Source organism: Alligator sinensis, unplaced genomic scaffold (assembly GCF_000455745.1).
Source record: "Alligator sinensis unplaced genomic scaffold, ASM45574v1 scaffold193_1, whole genome shotgun sequence".
In the NCBI taxonomy this organism is placed as follows: domain Eukaryota; kingdom Metazoa; phylum Chordata; order Crocodylia; family Alligatoridae; genus Alligator; species Alligator sinensis.
Window position 1 is genome coordinate 375113 of NW_005842199.1, and position 17790 is coordinate 392902.

General features: G+C 42.9%; 1 protein-coding gene across 2 annotated transcripts in view; it reads right to left on the reverse strand.

Moving 5' to 3' along the window:
* The window catches only part of CTBP2 (C-terminal binding protein 2), a 269000-nt gene extending 268761 nt beyond the window's left edge, over window positions 1-239 (reverse strand). For both annotated transcript variants that reach the window (XM_006026581.3, XM_006026580.3), the window contains exon 1: window positions 53-239. The gene's annotated coding sequence lies outside the window, so the exon portion shown is untranslated. The remainder of the gene's footprint in view (window positions 1-52) is intronic.
* Window positions 240-17790: the final 17551 nt, after the last annotated feature.

Here is a 17790-nt window from a genome sequence, read left to right on the forward strand (position 1 = left end):
CCCCGGGGGGCTCCGCCTGCCGCAGATCCACCTTAAAATGACACACACGCACCGCACAAAAACTTAATCCCCCCCTTTGCCTCCTCCTCCGCCTCCGCCTCCTCCCGCCCCGGGGAAGGCGCTGGGCGGGCGGCAGGAGGAGGATGCTGCCGCTGCCAATTGCAACTTGGCGCTGGAGGGTGGGGGAGAAAACGAGCGGGGGGCAGCGCTCGCCTCGCCTCTCCTCCCCGCTCGCTCCCTTCTTCTTCTCCTTTTTTTTTTTTTTTTTTTTTGTATTTGGCAAGAGGCGGGGTCTCCTCCTTGCAAACCAATGACACAAACCCACATGCACCGGCCTCGCCCCCTACAGATACTCCTCACTACAAATAGGCTCTCTCCGGGGATTAGTGGATCAGCTAAAGTACAAACAGACGCAGCAAGGAAGAAAGAGGAGGGGAGGGGAGGAAGGAGGGAGGGGAGAGGAAGGGGGCTCCCCTGCCCTCCCGCCTCCGCCCCTGGCACATCAAGTTGGAAACTGCAAGGGAGCGGGTGATGCCGCCCTCCCCACGCCCCTGGTGTGCCCGCTCCCCTGCCCTGGCCCTTTGCGGCCTGCGGCGGGCATGGCCGGGCTCTTCATCCGTGGGAGACCAAGGGCCTGGCGGGCAGCCCCCTGGAGCAGAAGCCTCTGTGCTCCCTGCAAAGGGGGATTTGGGGGCACGTTCAGCTGCGTTCGGTTATTGCTTCTTGGCCTCTTGAAGGCTCAGATCAAGCGTAGCAGTTGCTTAACCTGGCAGGGGAAATACTCTGTGTGTGTGTGTCCAAGAAGGCAGTTTTCCTGAACCCCCTGGCAGGAGAGCTGCTCTCCTGGCATGGTTCGGTACCAGTTTATGGAGATGGGAGTCTCCTCCCTTGCTTGTTCCTAGGGCAAGCAAAAGTTAAGGGCATCCGAACCCCAAGCCTGCAAGTAGGATGCCCGCCAAAGGTTTCAGAAACATCTAAAACCCCAGGTGTGGGTGGAGGATGTTTGCAGGTAGCAGTGCCACTTATGGTTTTGGATTTGGAATTAGTTTTGGCTAATTTGGCCTCAGATGCAAATTATATTAAAAAAAAATTGACTTTGACCAATTGTAGCCACTCCACTGAGGCATAAGTGTGGCCTGGCAGTGGGCCACTGTGGTGGGATACTGGGGTGCTGAGGCAGCCCATGTGTGTTGGTTGCATGCACCTCAGCAGTGACCCCAGGGAAGCTGGTGAAGGGCGCAAGGCCTAAGACACAACAGGAGCACCACAACCAGGCATGCATTGTCACAACAGCCATGCAGGACTCGCCACTGGCTTTTGTCAGCATCGCAGTGAAATATGTGCCTGACGGCACATGAAGCTGTAACGGGCTTCTCACGCTTGTTTTAAGATATTAGTCTGCAAAATACACGTAAGGTTTTCCGTAATGAGCACTGCAGCCAGCACTGCTCAGGTCTAGGCCATGCGCGTGAAGTCCATGTTACCCCTGGAAACCCCTCAGAGTCATCAACATTTCTTTCCACCTAAGATTATTTGAGTGTGTCACACATTTGTTGCTCCATACAGAGCAGATGCAATTTGAAGTTGATGGGGGGGCACTTAGGATAAAGGCCACCAGACATGCTGAGCCCCTTCTGTTGACATCTTAAATAGAAAGGGGTTGACGCATGCACGCCCACTGAGCACCAAATTTGATATGAATATCGTATAATCACGTTGTGGTTTTTGGCTGAATGGGAGATAACAAAAACACTCAAACAGGCATTCAGTTGTATTTGTATTCTGCATTACACCTTATATTTTGGGGAATTAAGGTTTTGACAGACATTCATCATTTGCTTATCACAAGGATGTGGGCAGGTGGTGATCTTATCTTTTTGTTATATAACTGCTGGGCTTTCCATATCATATGTAATCCAATCATATAGAATTTCAATCCTAGTGGAAAAAACAGATTCCTTTTCTAGTCAAATAAAAACCTTGAACCAGACCATTTATCCATCGAAATTCATAAGGATACTTTGATTTTCATCTCAGGAATTACAAGGTAAACGTATAAAATGCTTCTCATCAGTAAACTGTGGGTTCTTTTTAGGTTTCAACACCGTACCCATTACCAGGATTCAAACCACCTGATGCTGAGAACCAAGACTTCATTCCTGCGACCACTTGAATGTGTTACTAACCCTAGTTCAGCAGGATTACCCATGGTGTTAAGCATTTGGAGGGTCAAGGTCCATGTTTGTATGCAAATGACAGTTTACTCACTTGGGAGTAGTAGTTTATTTACAGCTTTCACAAAAATGCTACAATGAATCCCATAGGTATATTTGCACTATTTTCACAAAGAATAATAACTAAAATCAAATACAATTCCCTGTTTCTAATTTTTTATTCCACTATTTTATATTGCATAATGTTATTTCTTTTATGTATCATCATATATCATGTTCAGTTTTACTTGTGTTTAAATTAGTAGGATGTATGATTTTATTGCATGCTTTTACCAATTGCAACAAATCGTGTAATTTTATTATTATATAATTTTGTTGTTAATTCTATTGTTATTTTAGTGAAAGCTGGAAATAAACTACTGCTGTTGGCAGTTATGAAAAGAATTGGGAAATCATGCCAAGAGCCAAAGATTCAAAATTACACTGGCTCCAACTACATGCCTCAGGACAGATTTTAGCAAAATACAACTTCTGACCCAGTTCCCTGCCTTCGACGTTTTGCTCTGGGAAAGTTCCATGAAGAGAAAGCTCTAGCACTCCAGAACAGTATTTTATAGTGACCATCAAATACATCTCAGGTCTTTTCACTGTTAATAATTCTGCTGGTAATCAAAAATATTAAGGGTAGATCATCAGCTAGTGTAAACTGTCCCACAATGGTGCTATGACAGCTTACACCAGCTGAGCATCTGCCTGCTGTATTTTAACAATTTTTTTTCAACCATACTCACCATCTTGTTTTGCTTTCTCTCACTGCTAATTCATGTGTGTTTGTATTCGTTTGCACAAAACCATCCATGCAATCTATGGTGCTGCAGGAATCAACAATTATATATTTCAGAATAAATAATGTTGAGTTTATGAAATAAATGTGGTTGGTAACATATGCTGAGGTCATAAACACAAAATAGTTGTTTCACTGGAAGAGCAATTAGATGCCAGGTTGTAAGAAAGAAAGCTCTTATGAAAACACGTATCTTCAAAATTAAGAAGGGAAATATGGGAAACATCAGGTGAAGTCAATTATTTTTTCCACAAATTACTTCTTGTTACTAGTACACATTTTTCAGATTTTCCAAATATGAAAGAATTTTGGGGAAAAAGATATCTGTCCAGATCCAAGAAGAGCTTTATGTTCCTGAAGTGGGATTTATGCAGAATTCAAATGCCTAAATTCAAGCTGCAGTATTGAAGACCCCTATTCTGGATGAGCCTAGATACTTGAGGTTTCTTATATTTTTACAGTAAAGTTTCCCAGCTCCCAAGAGTTTTGCATTTGTGCATGCCCAGAATTTCCCCATCTTGACATGACTTTACTGGTCAGCACTTAGCTCATGCCTCAGCCTGAACAGAAACCCTGAACCTGAGCAGGCCACCGCCTAAAATTCCCGAGAGGCTCAACCCAGTAGGCATTCCTAGATTAAACCTAGCACATGGCAACAGGATCAGGCTTCTCAAAAAACAGTAGCTGGCTGTTCTGATATTTTATCTAAAAACCCATTTGATGTAAAATAATTGAAACTGGAAAAGTGCCCTAGCCCAGTGGTTCTCAGCCTTTTTAGACTCATGGCACCCCTCATCAAACACACAGCAGCCTTTGGAAAATATCAGTTTTTAGCTCATTGTTTGGAGCCTATGGAAAAATAATAGAGCAATTATTCTGTTGCAAAGAACTCAGACCACAGCAGCTCAGAAATGCTTTTGACACAATGGATTCCTATTTGAAATCTCTGGGTTTATCTTGGGTATCATGTAGGTTCACACACCTAACTGTACTAACACTACCTGGCACACTGTGGCACCCTTTAAAGGCTTCAAAACACACCTGAAGGCACCTATACACATGCTCAATTAATTGAGTCTGCTGGAGCGTTTTAATCAGGAAGCTCCAGCATGCTGCAGTGTCTCATGCATTCTGCATCCCAGCATTTCAAAATGGCAGGGAGGGCGCTTTAACTAAAGCTTGTTAAAGTGGCTCCCAAGCAGTGTTCAAATTATGGTGGGGCTTGTGGGGAGGAGCGGGGGCTTAGCACCCCCGTAAGAGACAGGAGCCCCCTGGTAAGCTTTGAAAATCATAACCTGGGGGGGGGTCTCTGATTTTATTAGGGCACCATGATGGGCAGCCCAATTTTTTTTGTAGACCCCCCGCAAGATTGCAAGTGTAATTCAAAACCTGCTCCCAAGAGCCGTTCTAATTAAAATGCCCCCCACAACCCCTACCCCACCCTAGAGCAGGTGTAAAAATGCCCTGAGTGCTGTATCACCCTCACTGAGAATCATTGCTTTAGCAACAACATCTTCTGTTCTTCCTCCAAGTGTGCTCTAAAAAAATGAACAAGCCCTCAGTTCTTCACAAAAAAACATGTCTATACCCAGAAGAAAGTTCAGCACTGTAGATCCTGAGTGGTCAGCTAGGCAGCTCCCTGCAGCCCTGAATAAAGTGCTTGCTGGGCAAGATTTAGGACTTGGTCCTGTCATCCGTGTTTGCCCATTGGCCAGCTCAAGATAAGTGGTGCCCCAATCAGCATTTTGGCTGGTTTGGATCCCGTACTGAGATGTCCAGCCTCCCCTTTCATCCCTGCCCCCTGAACAGAAAGACCGTAGACTCCCAAGATAAGGTTCTAAAGTTCCGTTGTGTGATGCACACGGCGATTTCATCTGATCTGGCCCACAGTATTTATGAATTAAAAAAAAAAATCTTACAAAATAAATTCAGGATCAAATGTAGGGTGCAGAATCTGCTAAAATTATTCCAAAGCGTTTGTTTATGCAGGGATCAATTATAAAATGGGAATGTGTCTTTAAAAATGTTAAGAGAAGAAGAAACAAAAGGGCTCCTTTATTCCAGTATAGTGTATAACCCAGATTAGAAGAGTTGTTTTACCAAAAGTATGGTCTTAAACCAGTCTTTATGAATGATGTACTTAAAAAAAATCAAGTGGAGTTAAATTTCTCTCCCACTTATTTTATTTTCCATAAATCAACAGCTATAGTGAAAAGATACTTGTACTAAATAGAACCAAAACCTTTTAACATCAATTTTTGTGGAATAAAATCAACTAGTAAAATACACTTAAGAATTATAAGTATCACTACAAAGAGTTATTGAGAGTTTGAGGAGCAGGACTCATTCTGAGTCCTTGTTTCACTGTCAAACAGGGCTTATTTCACGTGCTAAAATAATGCTACCCGCTGCAGCTGATAATTGGCACTAGATATTCACTATTCTAGTCCAGTGTTGGGACTTAACTCCTTACTAAAATCTAATGAAAATCTGTACTGACTGTAGCTGTAATAGTTATATTTGATGAATTATAATTATTTTCAGTAAGTGATTACATGCTTCCCTTACAAATAACTTTCATTTCTATTAACTGTATATTCAGAAAGACCATGATGTTCAAATATTGCTTCATGACCCATATGCTGGTTTCCAGGCAGCTGAATGCAAGTTACAGAAGGCTTCTTATCAACTGGGAACACAATCACAGTTTCCCTGTACACTTCACTGACATGTCAGCCTGAGTGCAGCACCTTCTGCTACATCTGTGCTTTTCAAAATCTTGCAAGTACCTTAAAAATTACAACCTGCCTTTCTTAAAAGAGGTTGGTTTGCAGATGCAAGTGTGGATCCTGATCCTGACAAAATTTGGGCTTCAGGCGACGAAAGACTAAGAGGCTTACAAGTTAGCAATACTTTTAGGCACTTAATGGAGCAGAATTCTAAACCCAAAGGATTTGTTTAGTATTTCATAGTGGGAGGAACGTTTGGCCAAGTAGATTGGTCTTGTTCCTTCCTGACCTGCATCAAAGGGCTTTTTTTTATTTAGGAGGTGCATGGGCCAACCAGAGGTAACGCTTTTCTAGACTTCGTCCTGACCAAAGGAGACGACCTGGTGACTGACTTAAACACAGAGGGCAGCCTGGGCAACAGTGATCATGAAACCATTACATTCATGGTCCGTCACAAGTCAGACAAATCGGATAGCAGGCTTGAAGTTTTGGACTTCAAAAATGAAAATTTCAACAAGCTCAGGTCACTAGTAGGGAATGTGCTGAGGGACCAGGGACCAAAGGCGAAAGGAGTGCATGAAAGGACACGATCCTTGAAGCACAAAAGAAGTCCATTCCCCCACAGAAGAAAAGAAGCAAAAGGGCTGAGAAGCCCTCTTGGCTAAACAGTAGGGGTCTGTGAAATGGGCCCTATTCAATTTGGATTCGGATTTGGCCCGAATAAGGGACAGTGATTTGATTTGTTGATTTGGATCGCTGTCCCTTATTCAATTCAGCTGAACCCAAATGTGAAGATTTGATGCTAATTTGGAGAATCAGCAATTCGGCCATAGACACAGCTTTAAATGTTTTTTCTACATACCTTGAGATACCAGCACAGCTTATGAACACTGCAATGCTAGGGCACATGGAGCATCCCACAGAAGTGTGGAGAGGCCCTCCTCTGGCTTGGTGATTGGCCACAGGGGGCCCCTGGGTGCCTCCCAACCCGGGAGGCACCAGTCGCCCTTCCCGGTGGACCCAGAAGTGAACTGGAAGTGCTTTGGATTTGGATTTGGACATTTGGCCACCGAATCGGGCTGAATCTCTGCTGAATCGAATTAGGGACTGAAGCTTTGCACAGCCCTACTAAACAGGGAAATCATGGTTCTCTTAAGAAAGAAGAAAGAGATGTACAGTCATTGGGAGCTAGGGACAGCCCTCAAAGAGGATTATATAGCAATGGCCCACACTTTTAGGGATCAGATCAGAAAAGCTAAGGCAGTGACCGAACTAAAATTAGCAACGGGAATCAAGGACAACAAGAAGTCCTTCTTTAGGTATGTAGGGAACAGGAGGAAAATGAATGGGAGTGTGGGGCCATTGCTCAACAACTCAGGACAGCTAGTCACTGGCACTCAGGAGAAAACTGAACTCTTGAATGATGACTTTGCTTCAGTCTTTCACTGAAAGAGGAAAGAGGAAAATCATGCCAGCTAGGGTACAGAATGAGCAAGGTTCAAATGACTGCCTTCCTACTATTGCTGTAGAACTGGTGTGTGACCAATTAAAGAAATTGGACATATATAAGTCAACAGGACCAGATGAATTTCATCCAAGAGTACTGAAGGAGCTGGCCGAAGTCATTATGGAACCCCTGGTAAAGCTCTTCCAAAACTCACGGCGCTCCAGGGAGGTCCTCAAGGATTGAAAGAGGGCCAATGTTGTGCCCGTCTTCAAGAAGGGAAGGAGGGAGGATCTGGGTAACTATAGGCCAATTAGCCTAACCTCCATCCCAGGGAAAATCCTGGAAAAAATTCATTAAGGAGTCTGCGTACAATAGGCTTGCAGAAGGTAGGATTCTGAATGACAGCCAGCATAGCTTTGTCATGGACAGGTCTTATCTTACCAAGCTCATTTCCTTTTATGAACAGGTGACTTGCTACCTGGATAAGAGACAGGATCTTGGCATTATATACCTCGACTTCCAAAAAGATTTTGATCTGGTCTCCCACGATGTTCTCACGAGAAAATTGGAAGACTGTGGGCTTAACTGCGAGACAGTCAAGCAGGTAGGAAACTGGCTGCAGGGTAGGACCCAGACTGTTCTAATGAAGGGATCTGTGTCTTCTTGACGGGAAGTTGCCAGTGGTGTCCTGCAGGGATCGATGCTCAATCCAGTGCTATTCAACATCAAAACCAAGGAAGTGATTCTTCTGCTTTACTCGGCATTGGTGAGACTGCAGCTGGAGTACTGTGTTCAGTTCTGGGTGCCGCACTTTAACAAGGACATAGTAAAGCTTGAGACAGTCTAGAGAAGGGCCACCTGTATGATTAAAGACTTGCATGGCAAGCCATATGATGAAAGGCTGAGGGATCTGGTACTCTTCAGCCTGAAAAAAGAAGGCTGAGAGGGGATTTGGTAGCAGCTTACCGGTACATCAGAGGCATACATCAAGGGCTCGGTATGTGGACAGGCCAATAGGTGTTCTATAGTTTGAAAGTTTTTTCTACATTCGCATATCATAGAATCATAGAAAATTAGGGTTGGAAGGGACCTCAGGAGGTCATCTAGTTCAACCCTCTGCTCAAGGCAGGACCATCACCAACTAGATCATCCCAGCAAAAACTTTTTCTAGCTGGGTCTTAAAAACCTCCAAGGATGGAGAGTCCACAACGCCTCTGGGTAACCTGTTACAATGTTTTACAGTCTTGCCAGTGAGAAAATTCTTCCTAATATCTAATCTAAACTTCCCTTGCTGCAACTTGAGACCATTGCTCCTTGTCCTGCTATCTGCCACTACTGAGAACAGTCTAGCTCCATCCTCTTTCGAACCCCTCTTCAGGTAGTTGAAGGCTGCTATTAAATCCCCCCTCAGACTTCTCTTCTCCAGACTAAATAGGCCCAGTTCCCTCAGCCTCTCCTCAGAAGTCATATGCCCCAGCCCCTGAACCATCTTTGTTCCCCTCCACTGGACTCTCTCCAATTTGTCCACATCCTTTCTATAGAGGCGGGGGCAAAACTGAACACAGTACTCCAAATGTGGCCTCACCGGTGCCAAATACAGGGGAATAATCACTTCCCTTGACCTACTAGCAACATACCTACCAATGCAGCCCAGTATGCTGTTAGTTTTCTTGGCAACAAGGGCACATTGTTGGCTCATATTCAGTTTATTGTCCACTGTAACCCCCAGGTCCTTTTCTGCACAGCTGCTGCCCAGGCAGTCAGCCCCCAGCCTGCACTGGTCCACGGGACTGCTCTGTCCTAAGTGCAGGACTTGTCCTTGCTTAGCCTTTGCTCAGTATGGCAAAGAGGCTTAGATACCACATTTACTTGAATCTAAAATGACCCTGAATTTAAGACGACTTCCCCCCATTAGATTCCTTAAAAGCAATTTTGTTTTTGGTATTATTAACTCTATCCTATGTGTCAGGTTATTGATGAAGACATTGAACAAAACCATCCCCTGGAGCACTCCACTTGATACTGGCTGCCAACTAGACATTGAGCCATTGATTACTACTCTCTGAGCCTGATGCTTCAGTCAGGTTTCTATCCACCTTACAGTACATTCACTCAGCCCATACTTCCTTAGCTTGCCTGCAAGAATTTTGTGGGAGACCATATCAAAAGTTTTGGTAAAATCAAGGTACACCATATCCACTGGTCTCCCCACATCCACAGAGTCTGTCACCTCATCATAGAAGGCAATCAGGTTGGTCAGGCATGACTTGCCCTTGGTGAATCCGTGCTGACTGTTCCTTAATAATCTTTTTCTCCTCCAACTGCTTAGAAATGGATTTCTTGAGGATCTGCTCTATGATTTTTCCAGGGACTGAGGTGAGGCTGACTAGTCTGTAGTTCCATGGATACTTCTTTTTCCCTTTCTTAAATATGGGCAATGTTTGCCCTTTTCCAATCACCTGGGACCTCTCCTGATCACCGTGAATTTTCAGAGATGATGGCCAGTGGCTCTGCAATCACATCAGCCAACTCCCTCAGCACCCTCGGGTGCATCCTGCCTGGCCCTGTGGACTTTTACACATCCAGCTTTTCTAAATGGTCCCTAACCTGTTCTTTCACCACTGAGGGCTGCTCACCTCCTCCCCAAACCGTGCTGCCTGGTGCAGTAGTCTCAGAGATGACCTTGCCTGTGAAGACTGAAGCAAAAAAGACACTGAGCACTTAAGCCTTTTCTACATCCTCTATCACAAGGTTGCCTCCCCCATTCTGTAAGGGACTCACATTTTCCCCTCCTCTTGCTACTGACATACTTGTAGAAACCCTTCTTGTTACACTTCACATCCCTTGCTAGCTGCAACTCCAATTGTGCTTTGGCCTTCCTGACTTTATCCCTGCATGCCTGAGCAATACTCTTATACTCCTCCCTAGCTGTTTGTCCAAGTGGAGTTTGTATCCTTACAGTATCTCTATAGTTGAATGTTAACTTCAGTTTTACCAACCCCTGACTGGAGGTGGTTCAGTCTTCTCCATGTTGGCCAGTCAAGCTCTGTACCTATACAGAGATACTTGGTAGTTATGATATTCATCCTGACTCCCCTCAGATCATCTCCAGTCATGATTTCCATATTTTTATTCAGGTGGCTGTTGCTATTATATCTAATAGGTGTATTGTGGAAAGGAAACTTTTCCATGGTCTTAGTCAATTGGGAGCTGCAATGTGGCCGTACTGTGATCTTTGATCTGCTGGGTGTGTTCTGTTTTGCTTGCTATTGCTCTCCTGATGTCTGGCGAGGCAATTCCAGTGAGTAAGTGGAGAGTATTAACATTTGTTGGTTTAAGGCAGTGGTTTTCAACCTTTTTTCATTTACAAACCTCTAAAAATTTCAAGTGGAAATTGTAAGTGTGGGTATTTGCATACTTTTGATTGAACATAATCATCTTTTGCACACCCCTTGGACACAGTCTGTGGACCCCTCAGGGTCCGCAGACCACAGGTTGAAAACCACTGGTTTAAGGCATCCAGTAAGGCATTCACAACTTAGTTCAGCAGAACATCTAGCTTTTTTGCATGTGCTGATCTTTCTTAAGCCAGGCATGCATATTCAACTGCTGAATAACAAGGTAAAAGTGCAGTAATTCATAACACTGCTGGATTGTCCTTCCATTTAGAGTTGAAGAGTTTCTTTAATATGTTGTTATGGGAGCTAACTTTGCACTTTGTCTTTTCTACATGTGCTTCTACTCATTCCACTGAAGTTGTGCCACTGTAGAGAAAGAACTGCAAGATTAGCAATGCCAGGAAAAGAGACCATGACTTAGGTTAGTGGTGAGTCTACTCACCAAAGAAGAGAGAGTCCTAACTTCTTCTCCCTGTTCCCAGGATTATTTCTGTGTTTTGTTCAATGTAATGCATAAATAGTAATGGGAACAGGGATTGTAATGCATTACTCTACCCTGCCAAGTGAGTCCTAAACAGTTAGTTATAGAGTCATACTCCATCTTGCATTCTCTTTTCCTGGCCAATTAATCTTGAATTCCTATCTGCACAATGGCTTCAATTGGGGGGGCGGGGGTGGAATATAGACTAGATAATGTCCCCCGGACTAGCCTGTACCTTGCTGGTTTAGGCGCTGTCTTGGAAAGTCAATGATGTGAGTTTCAATCTCCTCAAACAGGTGGTTGTAAAACTCATGTTGCATAAAGTTAAGTACGTACATAAGTCTTGGAAAATGTGTGGCTGGCAGTTGTTTATAGGACCCACTGATATGAACAGCCCAGTAAACATATGTAAGAACAAAGAAATACAAACTCTTAATAGACCTTTATAAGTCAAAGCATGTGCCTCCTATCATTGAAGTGGCTGCTTGTTTTAGTTTTTCAGTACAATCACAAAATTTAATATGCGATCCTTGAACCGATACTTCTGTGCTAGCTTATGCTGAATATACATGGCATGTTTTTAATGTATTCAGAGCAAATGCATGTCTTCATGTAGAAATCTGTATTAATAAACGTTTATTTCTTTAGTAACAAAGGAATGTTTGATTCTTAGTATGTTGATTAGAGACTCATATTTACATGTTGAGTATAACTGTTCATATATGCAAGGATTTCTTAGGGTGATATTTTTATGGGGCCAACTATGTAGTTGGGATAAAGTTAGACAAGCTTGAATACATGTAATATATTCTTCCACAGGAAGCCAGGCACAGCTGCATTCTTGCATTTGAAAACGTGTCTAACTTAATCCCAACTACACAGTTGGTCCAATAAAAGATACCACCATAAGGAATCCTTGCCTCCCGCATAATTTCTGGACCATCACAGCTACAACAGTACACATACACTAGCATGTATGCAAGGATAGTTAGTAGACATGCAAACAGCTCAAAGAATTTCTCCTAATTAAATTCCTCTGCAAACTGGATGACCTAACAAATGAATTTACAAGTTTATCTAACTGATTGTGTATACTGTTACTTAATAATTGTTTATTTTTAAACATGTTATGACAAATTCATCCCTCCAGTCAGCACTTTAAAGTAGGGATTTTTTCCATTAAATATGTATTGGGAAAACTAATCCAGAAATAGGCATTTAGACAGAGGCATAACTGGGCAGCTCTCTACCCTGGGTGGCAGTGATACACAAGGCAGCAGCAGCATGGCAGCTGCTATTTTTGCTCTCCTTCTCTCCCTGTCAAGTCAGTACCTGGGGCTGGTGCCCCTGTTGCCCTCCGTAGTTACTTTACTGCATTCAGAAGACTAATTGTCTGTCATATGATTCTGGTCCTGTATCAGGTTGACATCAGTGTAGTAATTTAATTTCAACTGCTTCTGATTTAGTCTAGTGTGAGACGAGACTCCAACCCCCAATGTCAACATTAGTAAAAGTATAGTTTGTTTCTGTAAATTTGTGAAGAGGGTGGCTCAGATATCTCTTCTGAACATTTATTTTAAAGTTGCATCCCGTTTTGAAAGAGGGCCAAAATACATAAAGAAAAAAATTTTTTTATTAATACATGCACTACACAGTCCTTTCCATACAGGTAAGTTCTCCCTGTATTGTTTAGTGCTGTGTCTGATTATCATAGCGTAACTTTTCACAGACCTCAGGTAAAACCATCTATAGCCTCTGGAGTTTCCTAACGTACTAGAAACAGTGTTTTAACTTTAAATAGATTATTATCCATGCATACAATAAGCTACTTGGAGCATTCTTGAGGAAGGGAGGGGAGAAAAGAGGGTGAATGGATTTGTCTCCTCTTTACTGTTTCAAAATCACGCCGAATCTTTCTCAGAATAGAGAAAGAACATCAAAGGTGTTATGAGCATTCTGTTCAATAGTTTTTCCTCACTTCCTTCTGTGGAAGCATGTAGTGTGAGTTTCTGGGGCATAGCCATCATTTATTATTATAAACTGAAGAGGTATTGATATTTTAGAGATTCTAAGGCTAGATTGGCCCTGGACATCATAAAAAGGTAGTCATTGGCAAGGTGTTCCCTATTAGGGCCTGAGGGCCCTGGAATGTCTTCCTGCACCTTACCTAAAAACAGCCCAGGTTTATTGATTTTTCAGGGCACACTACAGGATCCATTTGGTTCCTCTGGCCTTTGAGAAGAGAAGGTGGACAATGATGTAGGCCAATGTAGGGGTGTTAACATTTGGTTATATCCTTAGCAGAAATACTGAGCTGATTCTTGTAATTTTAAACAACAGGCAGATCACTCAGAAAGAAAGTAAAAGTAATGTTTACATATAGTGACCTTGCAGCCTCAATACAATGCACTACTAATAAGCATGAGGGTTTATTGCCCAAGTTTTGGCCTTTGGAGTCATGGGCTCATGTTTCAGTAAACTCTCTGGAGAAATTAGTCTGGTAGTAAGTTCTTTCTTGCTAGATATAACATAAACTCCCCTCTCCCCTACAGAGAGCTTGGTATGGTAAATAGTCAGGGTAGGAGAGGCAGAACTGTACAAAGAGGGTGAAGACAGAAACTAAGTGAAAGAAGTTTTATGTAGCCCCTACATATACAAATGGGGTCAGTCCTTCAGAGCCATTAACACTGCAACATCCAACACATTTTTAAAAAAATTAAAAAGTGAGACATTATTATGATAAATACAGTCTAAGTCTGTATGATATTGGCCACAATAGTAACAATTATTCTGTAAAATAGTCTTGCTTTACTTTTCCTTCTTATTTCACATAAAGCTTCATGTAGATCTAGACTCTGCTAGTTCTTGCTGACCCGCACTAGCCACTACATGTGGTAAAGATTACACACTGTTTTTATTAGTAAAAGAAGGTTTGGTTTAAGGATGCCTGGTATTTTTCATCAAATGTCACTGTTATCCCCTCCTGGCAAATTTATTCCCATTGAGAAAGAGAAAGAGTAGCATGCTGAGAACCACTGAATTGAAGCAGTGGTTAGAGACGGGCAACACATATGACTTCTGCCTTACTTCAAACATTGAGGTCTACACTGGTGGAAAATTCTCACATCCATTCCCTTTTGTAAACATGAGTAAAAGGACTGTCAACACTCAAGAAAAGTCTCTTTTGACAATCCTTGCTTTTTTTGGTTACTGTTCAACCATGTTTTTTTCCCCTTGTTTTTCTTCCATTTGTTTTGTATTTTTAAGCAAGACAAAACAAGGTAAGGATCTTATTACATAAATGCATTAATTTGTGCATCCCCTCATAAAAAAATTTAAAATCATTACTGCATGAGCAGATTTTGCCTAGAAATATCTCCTGTCGCTGTTGTTTAATCTTTTCAGGAAAGTTATGCAAATGGTGCTTGAGTCAATCTATTTGGTGTAACATTTGAAGGGCAATTGAATGTACTAGTTTGATAAATGCGCCAAGTGTTTCTAAACAAACAGTAATAAAAAAGCCTATGCTTTCCCAGATCCATAAACTGTGGACTTCCTCAAAGTTCAACTTCTCAGTGTGCCAGTTTAAAACTGGTTAGGTAACAGAAGACTTTCATTGTACTTTAATATCTTAATTATAAGTATTACAGTACACAGTCTCTTGTTCTGCCCTTGTCATTCTTTTATAAATTAATCACTGTAACATTTGTAGCTAGTTAATAGTCTAAAAACAATATTAAAAGTTTCAAAACAAATACAGCGATAAAATCTAGGACTTCCAGATGTTAACCAGCACAGCTATTGCTAGTGAGCAAAGTGCAATGGACAGTCCCATATTCCTCATCAGTATATATTAGGCACTATCATTTGATTCATCACTGCCTTAATTCAGCTTCTGTTAATTATCTGACTGATAGAAGTGCCTAGAGGCTTCAAGTGGAGATCAGGGTTGCACTTAGCACCCTTAGTGAGAGACAGTCTCTGTCCCTAAACCCTTACAGTCCGAATAGGCAAGACAGATAAAGGGCAGGAAAGAAAAGAGAGGCTTATTTAATGGTCAATGGATGAACTTGGTCTAAAGAGTCCCATTTCAGTGACTACTTACTAATCAGGGGTGGCTATTAGGCTGGAGCAAAGCAGCTAGCATTTGCTTGGGATTCAGATTCGGGGGGTGGGGAGGGGGCGATCCCTGCTGCCCCCCACTGCGCCTCATTGTGTGGGGGTCTTTGCCACAAGCCCCCATCCCCTGCCCACTCTCCCAGCCCCCAACCATGGCTGCCCCGCCTGGCCCCAGCTTCTGGTTCGTTAAAAAAACAAAAAGCCCCCACTCACTGGCTCCTGCCAGTCAGGGTGGTGGGGGGCGATCCCCGCTGTCCCCCACTGTCCCATGTCATGTGGGGGCTCTGCAACGAGCCCCAAGAAGCCCCAGTGGCCACTGCAGGACCCAGTGAATGTGGGGCATTTTTATTTTTTTAAAGAGCTGGGCCAGGCGGGGCAGCCATGGGGGGCACCTGGGAGAGCAGGCGGGGGATCAGGGCTCGTGGCAGAGCCCCTCACACAGCATGGGGCAGTGGGGATCGCTCTCCCTGCCTGGCAGCAGCTGGTAAATGGGGGATTTTTTTTTTTAAAAAGAACTGGGAGCTGGAGGCAGGGGATGGGGCCTGGTGGGGTCCCTCCATGGTCCTCTCCCCCCTCCTCCAGCCCCCGTCCCATACTTACTGGCACAGAGTCTGGGTCCAGCTTCCTGTGGCGGACAGCCCAAATCTCCAAAGCCCTCTGAATTGATTCAACAAGCTTAGAATCAATTTGGACCTTTTTATTGATCTCCTGATTCAGTTCGGATTCAGAAATTCAACTGCTGAATCAGGTCAAATCTCCACCAAATTGAATCACCACCCGAAGCTTCACACAGCCCTAGTGACTATGCTGTGGCATGCATCTTGCAGAAAAGTGACAGACAGGGCACGGGACACAACGCAGAGCAGCAGATCAGGAAGGGGATGGGGATTCGTATTCATCTTATTGTCCACCGTTACCCCCAGGTCCTTTTCTGCAGAGCTGCTGCTTAGCCATTTGGTCCCAGGCCTGTAGTGGTGCATGGGATCTTCCATCCTTTGTGCAGGACTTTGCACTTGTCCTTTTTGAACCTCAGGAGATTTCTTTTGGCCCAATCCTACAATTTGTTGAGGCCACTGAATCCTAGCCCTACCCTCCAGTGTATTTACTGCTTCCCCCAACTTGGTGTCAAACATAATGTGTGCAGCTGGGCATGGAAGTGAGGATCTGATCCAGCTCCCAAAGGAGTCCATGGGAGCCTTTCCACTGACAGAAGTGGATCTTGATCAGGATCTTTTTGTGTATTCATGACCAGTTATTCTGGAACACATCAGTCTGGAGGCTCAGATACAATGAAGTGTTGTTCTGTTTCCTAGAAAATCTGTCAAGAAAACACCAGCTTCACTGCTGGCTTTGTGAAGATTCAATCCTATTTTTTACTTTCCTACTTCTACCAAACCCACCAAGCCTCGTGTAAAAATAATAGTACATCATCTCCTTGCATAAAATCAAATGAAATATCTGCATGGTACTCCCAAAGTATTCAGACAATAAGAAAAGATACATAAAATCTGTTGGGAACATTAGTGGTCTCTTTTCCATGTAGGAATAATCTGTACTGATGTAAGCACTATGATACCTGCATAACTGCATTTCCATTAGAGTGGTGGTTATAAGTGCTTTGGGGATATAGAAAGAAATGGCACAATTCTGGAGTTTAGATAAGACCTAAGTGCAAGCTGTCTCATCGTTTTATTGGTGATGACACACAAATCAGAAATAACACAGCTTGATTTTCAGATCTCACAGTGAATTTGTAGGACCGGCGGTCAAACAGACACCACCACATCTTTTTTTCTGGTAAACTGAGCATGTTGTGTATGGATTCACTGAGAAATAATAAACATCAAATACAACTAGTCTGTTCTTACAGGGAAGATACAGGATTAATTTATGGCATGCCTGCCAAAAAGGTTGCCCACCACTACAGTAGATCATAGGTCTCTAGTTTTTACACTGGTGTTATAGGTACATTGGCATAAATCCAGAATTATCCGCTAGGTTCAAGAAGACAAAAATGGCATTTCATTGATAAGAAAAATGTCTTAAATCCCTGTGGTCATTGGAGATATAGCAAGAATAATGTTGGCTAAAAATGGAGTGAGGCAAATGCAAATAGGACAGAATCCGCCAATCACTGTAAACCAGTACAGGGTTTAGTTGAGCACAATAGCATCCCAACTTGTAAAAGGCCACTATCTACTGCCATGATATATGTATATATATATATATATGCCATGATATGCCATGATATATCTATTGATATATCTATATAGATATAAAGATATATATAATGATAGATATATATAGATATATAGAGATCATGATATGCCATGATATATATATGCCATATATCCACTGCCATGATATATGAGCAACTACAAAGAAGGGCTTAGAATGGAAAGTGTTAAGCACCCCTAACTACATGTATTATTTCCATCTATAGCAATAAATAGGGCTATAGTGAATACAATCTCCTTAGATGTTTTGCTGTAACCATGCCTCTATGTGAGTAGCAGAGCTGTTTACCATAACATTCCCATTATTCCCATTATTACTTTTCACGTAATTATTGTGTAGCCCGGGTACACCCGGGGGTGT